This window comes from Pseudophryne corroboree, chromosome 3, assembly GCF_028390025.1.
Source record: "Pseudophryne corroboree isolate aPseCor3 chromosome 3, aPseCor3.hap2, whole genome shotgun sequence".
Lineage (NCBI taxonomy): Eukaryota > Metazoa > Chordata > Amphibia > Anura > Myobatrachidae > Pseudophryne > Pseudophryne corroboree.
The window spans coordinates 762,915,161-762,924,289 of NC_086446.1; the positions used below are offsets into that span (position 1 = coordinate 762,915,161).

Here is a 9,129-nt window from a genome sequence, read left to right on the forward strand (position 1 = left end):
ATTCCCAGGAGGGATCCGGCGTTGACAGTGTGAAAGGGGTATTATACTGCTAACGTTTGTTTACTATGAAGTAACCTTGATTGCACTGCTACATGTTTCTTTTGATGTGTGATTTCATAGTACTTTCAGCGGTGTCTAATAACTCAGTTAGCTGGATATAATAATACTCTGATTAGCTGCGCAATAATCTTGTCAGCTGGATCTAAACAATGCTCTGTCTTATCCAGACAACAGTAAGCATTTGTTATCATTTTTTACTGTTCAGGATATTGGTGCATTATACAGTACAGGAGCATTTGCTTATTAAATTTCCTTGGATACGTTTCAATTTGTGATTTTGCAACATCCTCAGTTTTGTAACAACTAAATCAGCTGGATGTAACATTTCATTGTCTGATCTAAATGACACTCCTATGAATCTTAGTGTCAACTTAAGTTCATTGTGTAGCAATTTTGACTGTACTGCCATATGTTTCAACCTGTTATTTCTCAACATCCTTAGGTATGTATATTAAACCGATTAGCTGGATATAATATTACCCTAATCTAGACAGCATCTCTATAAATTATATCGCTAATCTATATGTTTTGTGAAGCACCTTTTAACTTTTCTTCCAGATGTGCAACTATCTTGTTAGCTGGTTACAAGCATTACTCTGCCTGATCCAGACAGTAATAAACACTTTTTTTTATTTATTATTCTGTCAACACCTGTTCACGTCGGTATAGACCCTAATCTTTATATATTTATTTATTTATTAATATTTTTCCTCACCAAGAGGAACAACACAATCCTAACACACGTTTAATATATTTTTTCATACTTTTCTACATTCAAGACACTCATTGGCGATTCGGTGAGGTCCTGTATGGTTGATAACCGACAGAGAGCTCACAGTCTAACGCCAACAGCAGATCCACTTCTTTCACTCTTCTCATTATATCTGAACCTATCACTCTTCCTTCTTTTTCTCATTCATGAACTCTCATCAATGATTCTGGGTAAGAGACGAGAGTGTGTTTCTACTAACAAACCACACTTAAAATGCCCAATCTCGTCCGATCTTGGAAGCGATAAAGTGTTGGGCCGAATCAGTACCTGGAGGGTGACCCCCAGAGAATATCTGGTGTAGTAGTTTAAGGCAAATTTATAATCCAGCCTAAGGTTGACAGCAGATTTATACTTTTTCCTGATTTACTTATTTTCTTAACCTAACATCCACTACCATTTGATACTGTTGGTCACAATTGTGAAGTTGATATTAATTTTACATTTTTATTATGTTCATTTATTGAGTGATAGGATTTACAACATACCCTGAGGGCGCCGTGGTCCAATTTCCTAATATAGGGTATTATTGGTATCCTGCTGCATATTAGGCTATGATGCCTTAATTAATATTATGTTTTCAGATTGTCTGTTTACCAAGGATATGCAATTGATATGAGTATAGAGGACAAAGGACTTATTAAATAATTCTTGTCAACAAAAACGATTTTACGTGGCTCTAATTAAAAGTTAGGTTTTAACTTCTATATGGTTTTTTAATGAGTGCGCCAACAAAGGGTCTTTCTTCTTGTCTCTTGTATACTGCCATATATGTGTGGCGGCACTGCCGTATAAATCCAGTGATACTGCCGTATAAATACAGTAATATTGCCATATATATGTCCAGTGGTACTGCCATATAATTCCAGTGATACTGCCATATATGTCCAGTGTTACTGCCATATAATTCCAGTGATACCGCCAAATAAATCCAGTGGTACTGCCGTATAAATCTGGTTCAGTGGTACTGCCATATAATTCCAGTGGTACTGCCCTATATGTCCAGTGGTACTGCCATATAATTCCAGTGATACAGCCGTAAAAAATCCAGTGGTACTGCTGTATAAATCCAGCCCAGTGGTACTGCCATATAATTTCAGTGATACTGCTGTATATGTCCAGTGGTACTGCCATATAATTCCAGTGATAATGCTGTATAAGTCCAGTGGTACTGCCGTATAAAACAGTGGTACTGCTGTATAAATTCAGTGATACTGCCATATATATCCAGTGTTACTGCCATATAATTCCAGTGATACTGCTGTATAAGTCCACTGGTACTGCCAGATAAATCCAATAGTACTGCTGTTAAATCCAGTGATACTGCTATATATGTCCAGTGGTACTGCCATATAATTCCAGTGATACTGCTGTATATGGCCAGTGTTACTGACATATATTTCCAGTGATAACGCCAAATAAATCTAGTGGTACTGCCGTGTAAATCCGGTCCAGTGGTACTGCCATATAATTCCAGTGGTACTGCCCTATATGTCCAGTGGTACTGCCATATAATTCCAGTGATACAGCCGTAAAAAATCCAGTGGTACTGCTGTATAAATCCAGTCCAGTGGTACTGCCATATAATTCCAGTGATACTGCTGTATATGTCCAGTGGTACTGCCATATAATTCCAGTGATACTGCTGTATATGGCCAGTGTTACTGACATATAATTCCAGTGATACTGCAGTATATGTCCAGAGGTACTGCCATATAATGTCAGTGATACTGCGTATCTGTCAAGTGGTACTGCCATATAATTCCAGTGATACTGCTGTATATGTCCAGTAGTACTGCCATATAAATCCAGTGGTACTGGTGAATAAATCCAGTCCAGTGATACTGCCGTATAAATCCAGTTCAGTGGTACTGCCATATAATTCCAGTGACACTGCCGTATAAATCCAGTGGTACTGCCATATAAATACAGTGATACTGACATATATGTCCAGTGGTACTGCCATATAATTCCAGTGATACTGCTATATATGGCCAGTGTTACTGCCATATAATTCCAGTGATACTGCAGTATATGTCGTGGTACTGCCATATAATTCCAGTGATACTGCGTATATGTCCAGTGGTACTGCCATATAATTCCAGTAATACTGCTGTATATGTCCAGTGGTATTGGCATATAAATCCAATAGTACTGGCGTATAAATCTAGTCTAGTGATACTGCCGTATAAGTTCAGTGATACTGTCATATAAATCCAGTCCAGTGGTACTGCCATATAATTCTGTTAAAACTGCTGTATAAGGCCAGTGGTACTGCTGTATAAATCCAGTGGTACTGCCATATAAATACAGTGATACTGACATATGTCCAGTGGTACTGCCATATAATTCCAGTGATACTGCCATATTTGTCCAGTGGTACTGCCATATAATTCCAGTGATACTGCCATATATGTCCAGTGGTACTGCCATATAAATCCAGTGGTACTGGTGTATAAATCCAGTGATACTGCCGTATAAGTCCAGTGATACTGCTGCATAATTCCAGTGATACTGCCGTATAAGTCCAGTGATACTGCCATATAAATCCAGTCTAGTGGTACTGCCATATAAATCCAGTGGTATTGCCGTAAAAATCCAATCCAGTGGTACTGCCGTATAAATCCAGTCCAGTGGTGCTGCCATATAAGTTCAGTGGTGCTGTCCTGTGATGTATATTATTTATTCCAAATAAAGAGGCTATTAGTATTTAATCCAAATCATTTTTACAGGGTTTGTGCTGTGTGGTGTAGGGGCATGCTCTCCTGTGCTGCATTTTGTTATATAACTCCAGAAAAATAATGGAGAGCAAAAATTTGGATGATAAAATAGGAAAAGATCAAGTACCACTTCCTCCTACTGCTGCCACTGTTGTTGTTGCTGCTGGGAGTCGATCGTCATCCCTGAGAGGAAGTTGGAAGACCACTTGTACTACTTCAACTAAGCAAATGACTGTCCAACAGGCCTTTGAGAGGAAGATGAAATATGACAGCAGTCACCCTGTTGCAAAGAGGAATACTGAGGCCATAACAACTATGCTGGTGTTAGACGTGCATCCGGTATCCACCATTAGTGCAGTGGGACTGCAGTGCCACTCCTAGATGGGCCAGGTGTTTGTGCCGCACACTTGTGTCGCTTAGCTTAGTCATACAGCTACCTCATTCTCATTGCACCTCTTTTACTTCTTTGCATGATGTGCTGCTTAGGGCATAGTTTTTTTAAGTGCCATCCTGTCTGGGACTACAGTGCCACTCCTAGATGGGCCAGGTGTTTGTGTCGCACACTTGTGTCACTCAGCTTAGGGTGTGTACACACGGTGAGATCCTTGCTATCCCCGATCTTCACTTGTGATTTCCCTTGAACTCCCCGGAGTCCAGATAGCACAGATTTTGACTAACTTTTCTTGAGATATGGACTATGTATGCTTAAGATTGTGGCTTATGTTATAAATTGCGCATAGGGATCGAATCGGGATCGCAAGGTGACTTTCACCTTGCGATTTGCACTAACTTTTATTGCAATTTTGACTATATAGTCAAAATTGAAAGAAAATATCTCACCATGTGTACACACCCTAAGTCATACAGCCACCTTGGTGCAGCTTTTTGGCCTAAAAACAATATTGTGCAGTGTGAGGTGTTCAGAATAGACTGGAAATGAATGGAATTGAATGTTATTGAGATTAATAATACCATAGGATCAAAATTACCCCAAAATTCTGTGATTTTAGCTGTTTTTGTTTTTTCAAAAATCATCCAAAACCAAAACACGAAAAGTGCCCGCCGCACATCTCTAGTTCTGTAAACAAACCTGTGCACAGTATTTAGGTATGGTGGCGTTAGAACGTTAGAACCCTCCACTTGAACACAGCTTTCCAACAGGGTTGTCCCCGTTGTCCTACTGGGGAGTCCACTGCTGACAGGGGTTAGGCTTGACCTGTAGCTGTGGCTGATACTTAACTCAGCAAAGTAGGTGCTATACAAATCCCCGTTGTTAAATGGTGCTGGATCCCTTTAAGCCTTTCAAATCACAATTGTTGCCTCTCACTAATTCCGGTCAAGCAAATGTCATTGGTCAGTAGCCTTTAAAAGTTCACTGGTAAGAGTGATCTTTGTTCCCAAGGAGTCTCTGATTTCTGTATTGTGACAGAGGATGTATAGTCCTCCGCACAGGCACCAAGCCTAATGGGGTTGAAGCAAGCAGCAGCATTTAGGGCTGGTCTATTGTCCAAGTGAGGCTAAGTGTGGTGTACTATGTGTCTATCTGGGGGCTGACGAAGGGGACTGGGGGTCATTCCGAGTTGATCGCTCGCTAGCTACTTTTTGCAGCCATGCAAACGCATAGTCGCCGCCCACGGGGGAGTGTATTTTCACTTTGCAAGTGTGCAATCGCATGTGCAGCCGAGCGGGACGAAAACGTTTTTTGCAGTTTCTGAGTAGGTCTGAACTTACTCAGCCCTTCCGATCACTTCAGCCTGTCCGGTCCCGGAATTTACGTCAGACACCTGCCCTGCAAATGCCTGGACGCGCCAGCGTTTTCCCTACCACTCCCAGAAGATGGTCAGTTGACACCCACAAGTGCCCTCTTCCTGTCAATCTCCTTGCAAACGGCTGTTCGAATGGACTCGTCGCTAGAAGCATTCCACAGCAACAATGCTGTTTGTACTGGTATGATGTGCATGCGCATTGCGGTGCATACGCATGCGCAGTAGTAACCTGATCGCTGCGCTATGAAAATCGGCAGCGTGCGATCAAGTTGGAATGACCCCCACTGTATCTATAACCCTTGCGCAGTTCCTTAGTAACAGATCGGCTACAGAAGCCTGACTCGTGGTTCTCGTTATGTTGCGGTGCGTTAGGCCACCACGCACCTCCTCCCGGCAGAGTACCTGGGCTCGGTCACCTGGGCGACAGGACACCTCTCCCGGACACCACACACCCAACACTCGGTCTCTCTCCCTCTCTGGTGGGCCGGCTGCTCAACGGGGCCACAGCAGGGATAGGCTCTCACCCCACTCCTTCTTTCCGACAGTCTGATGGCCCGCCGGGGCCTGGGATCTGCAGACATTGCTGTTCTGCTGTCCTCTTCCACGCAAATCCTCCCATCACACTCATGGCACGCCGGACACCCACTGAGTCTCGGGGTGCGCTTACACTGTCTGCTGCACTCTGCCGCTACGCACCTCCCCACCACTAGCCGCCGATCACAGAACAGGTGACTGGCGCGGGTAGACTCTGGGACGCTCGGTGACTTCACATGTGGCCTCCTTCTCGCACGCCCATCTCCTTCCCCTTCCCCTTACTGAAGTCGGCGTTTGACGTGGCTTCTTCCCGCGTCATCTTCTCTTCCTCTCACTGCACACCACAGCCAATCAGGTCTCCCTCCTGTAAGAGCTGTCAATCAACCTGCTGGGTAAGTCCCGCCTCCAGTGTATCCCTTAAATCAGGGGTGGGGAACCTCCGGCCCGCGGGCCGTATACGGCCCGCGAAGCCGTTTGGTCCGGCCCACCAGTTGGTGTCAGTGAGACACGCTGCCGCTCAGTCCGGCGGCAGCGTGTCTCAGCTGTTAGAACAGGGAAACGGACTGACGGAGGAGAGCGCGGCTCTCGGGCGGCTGCGGCGGCGTGTATTACTTCAAACCAGCCGCCGGTCCGTGAGCCAATCAGAGCTCGCGGACCGGCAGCCAATCAGGAGCCGGGGCTGCCGGTCCGCGAGCTCTGATTGGCTCTCGAACCGGCGGCTGGTTTGAAGTAGTACACGCCGCCGCAGCCTGACATAGCCGCGCTCTCCTCCCTGCCCTGACCCGACAGCCGTGCTCTCCAGGCTCCTACGTGTCCCAAGGTAAGCAGCACGGAGGGGAGGGGGGAGGGCATCTGCATACCTGGCACTGTGGGGGGCATTTGTATACCTGGCACTGTGGGGTGCATCTGCATAACTGGCACTGTGGGGGCATCTGTATACCTGGCACTGTGGGGGCATCTGTATACCTGTCACTGTGAGGGGCATTTGTATACCTGGCACTGTGGGGGCATCTGTATACCTGGCACTGTGGGGGGCATTTGTATACCTGGCACTGTGGGGGGCATTTGTATACCTGGCACTGTGAGGGCATTTGTATACCTGACACTGTGGGGGGCATTTGTATACCTGGCACTGTGGGGGCATCTGTATACCTGGCACTGTGGGGGGCATTTGTATACCTGGCACTGTGGGGGCATCTGTATACCTGGCACTGTGGGGGGCATTTGTACACCTGGCACTGTGGGGGCATTTGTACACCTGGCACTGTGGGGGCATCTGTATACCTGGCACTGTGGGGGGCATTTGTATACCTGGCACTGTGGGGGGCATTTGTATACCTGGCACTGTGAGGGCATTTGTATACCTGACACTGTGGGGGGCATTTGTATACCTGGCACTGTGGGGGCATCTGTATACCTGGCACTGTGAGGGGCATCTGTATACCTGGCACTGTGGGGGGCATTTGTATACCTGGCACTGTGGGGGGCATTTGTATACCTGGCACTGTGGGGGCATCTGTATACCTGGCACTGTGAGGGGCATCTGTATACCTGGCACTGTGGGGGGCATTTGTATACCTGGCACTGTGGGGGGCATTTGTATACCTGGCACTGTGGGGGGCATTTGTATACCTGGCACTGTGGGGGGCATTTGTATACCTGGCACTGTGGGGGGCATTTGTACACCTGGCACTGTTGGGGCATCTGTATACCTGGCACTGTGGGGGGCATTTGTACACCTGGCACTGTGGGGGCATCTGTATACCTGGCACTGTGAGGGGCATTTGTATACCTGGAACTGTGGGGAGAATTTGTATACCTGGAACTGTGGGGGGCATTTGTATACCTGGCACTGTGGGGGCAATTGTGGATCTGGCACCGCACTATTGGGGGCATATGTGTATCACGTCCCATTTTAACTGGCCACATCCATTTTTTTGGCGCGTGCGCGCCTCCGGCGCGCACACACAGCACCTCTAAGGGGCAGACCTACTGGGGGGGCAGGGTCATTTTTTAAGTTGAGAATTTTTGTATGGCCCCCGAAGGATTTTATAAATATCCGAATGGCCCTCGGTGGAAAAAAGGTTCCCCACCCCTGCCTTAAATGGTCAGAGACAGGTAATTAACTCCATGCTGTCTTTAGTTAACCTTGATTTGTGACACAGGCTGTCACCTTGTGGGGTATTACAACTGCACCAGATAGCCCAGAACACTCTGCCAACAGATATAATATTGGAGCTTTTTTGAATGAATCTTTTTGGACTCTCTTTTTAACTGCCAGGTTTGCTATTATATTTTACAATGAATAAATTTGATAGTATCCACTTAATAAATACTATCTATATTGTTTTTTACCTTATAAATACCTGTGTGTGGTGGTTACTTCAGCCATATCAGTATATAAGTTGTTAAGTAAGTCTGATTAACTTTCAGGAAAAGAGCAATACCTTAAATATACAAATGTTCATGCTGCTGCAACCTCTAATCTTGTGTCAGTTAAACCTTTATGAAATGCGTACACATTGCGTAAGCACGCCGTCAGGCTGTAAGCACAAAATAGCTACACGTGCGGCCTATACGCTTTAACCCCTAACAGGAAAGGAAATGCGACACCAATTGTATATGCAATGTTGCAGGTCCATACCAGCAACAATTATTTACTTAAAAGGGGGTACAACAGTAATACAATAATACAATCACATAAGAGAAGAAGCTACAACCAATGGATACATACATTTGTTCACCTATGCACCCGGTTCCGGTCCTTAGTCAATCTAAATAGATGACCTTCAGAGAATAGACTGAGGCCGGCCAGGAGGCTTGGTTTTATACAATGGTCCAAAGCATGAAACAAAGGAAACTGTAATCTCTTCATCCATAGGTTAAAGGGTTGGTCATTTACAGTACAGGAGGGGTCATAGGTCGGTTTGAATAGGTGGGCGATGCCTGGTCCAGGTGCACTTGCAGATGTCCTCCACTGGGTTCCCTCCGAATATCAAGAGTACAGTACATACAGTGTGATATTAATAATATATTTCTGCGCATATCTATGCACAGGAGCGTGCTACTTTCTGCAAACTGCCATCGGAATATTGCCCTTCAAATACTGTACCGCTGGATACCAAACACCACCTCCTATCCTAATTCTGTCCCCTCATATCCTGTAAAGTTGGATATCTCTATTGTTCCCTTTCCAAAGTAAATGTAACTCGCTGGTGTGGTGCATGTGGGCTATGTGTAAATTATGTACTATGTGGATTAAATATGGGATATGTCTTTA

At 45.3% G+C, this 9,129-nt stretch overlaps 1 pseudogene; it reads left to right on the forward strand.

Moving 5' to 3' along the window:
• The first annotated feature begins 1,021 nt into the window (after positions 1 to 1,021).
• LOC134898504 (5S ribosomal RNA) lies at positions 1,022 to 1,139 on the forward strand (annotated as a pseudogene).
• The last annotated feature ends 7,990 nt before the right edge of the window (positions 1,140 to 9,129 follow it).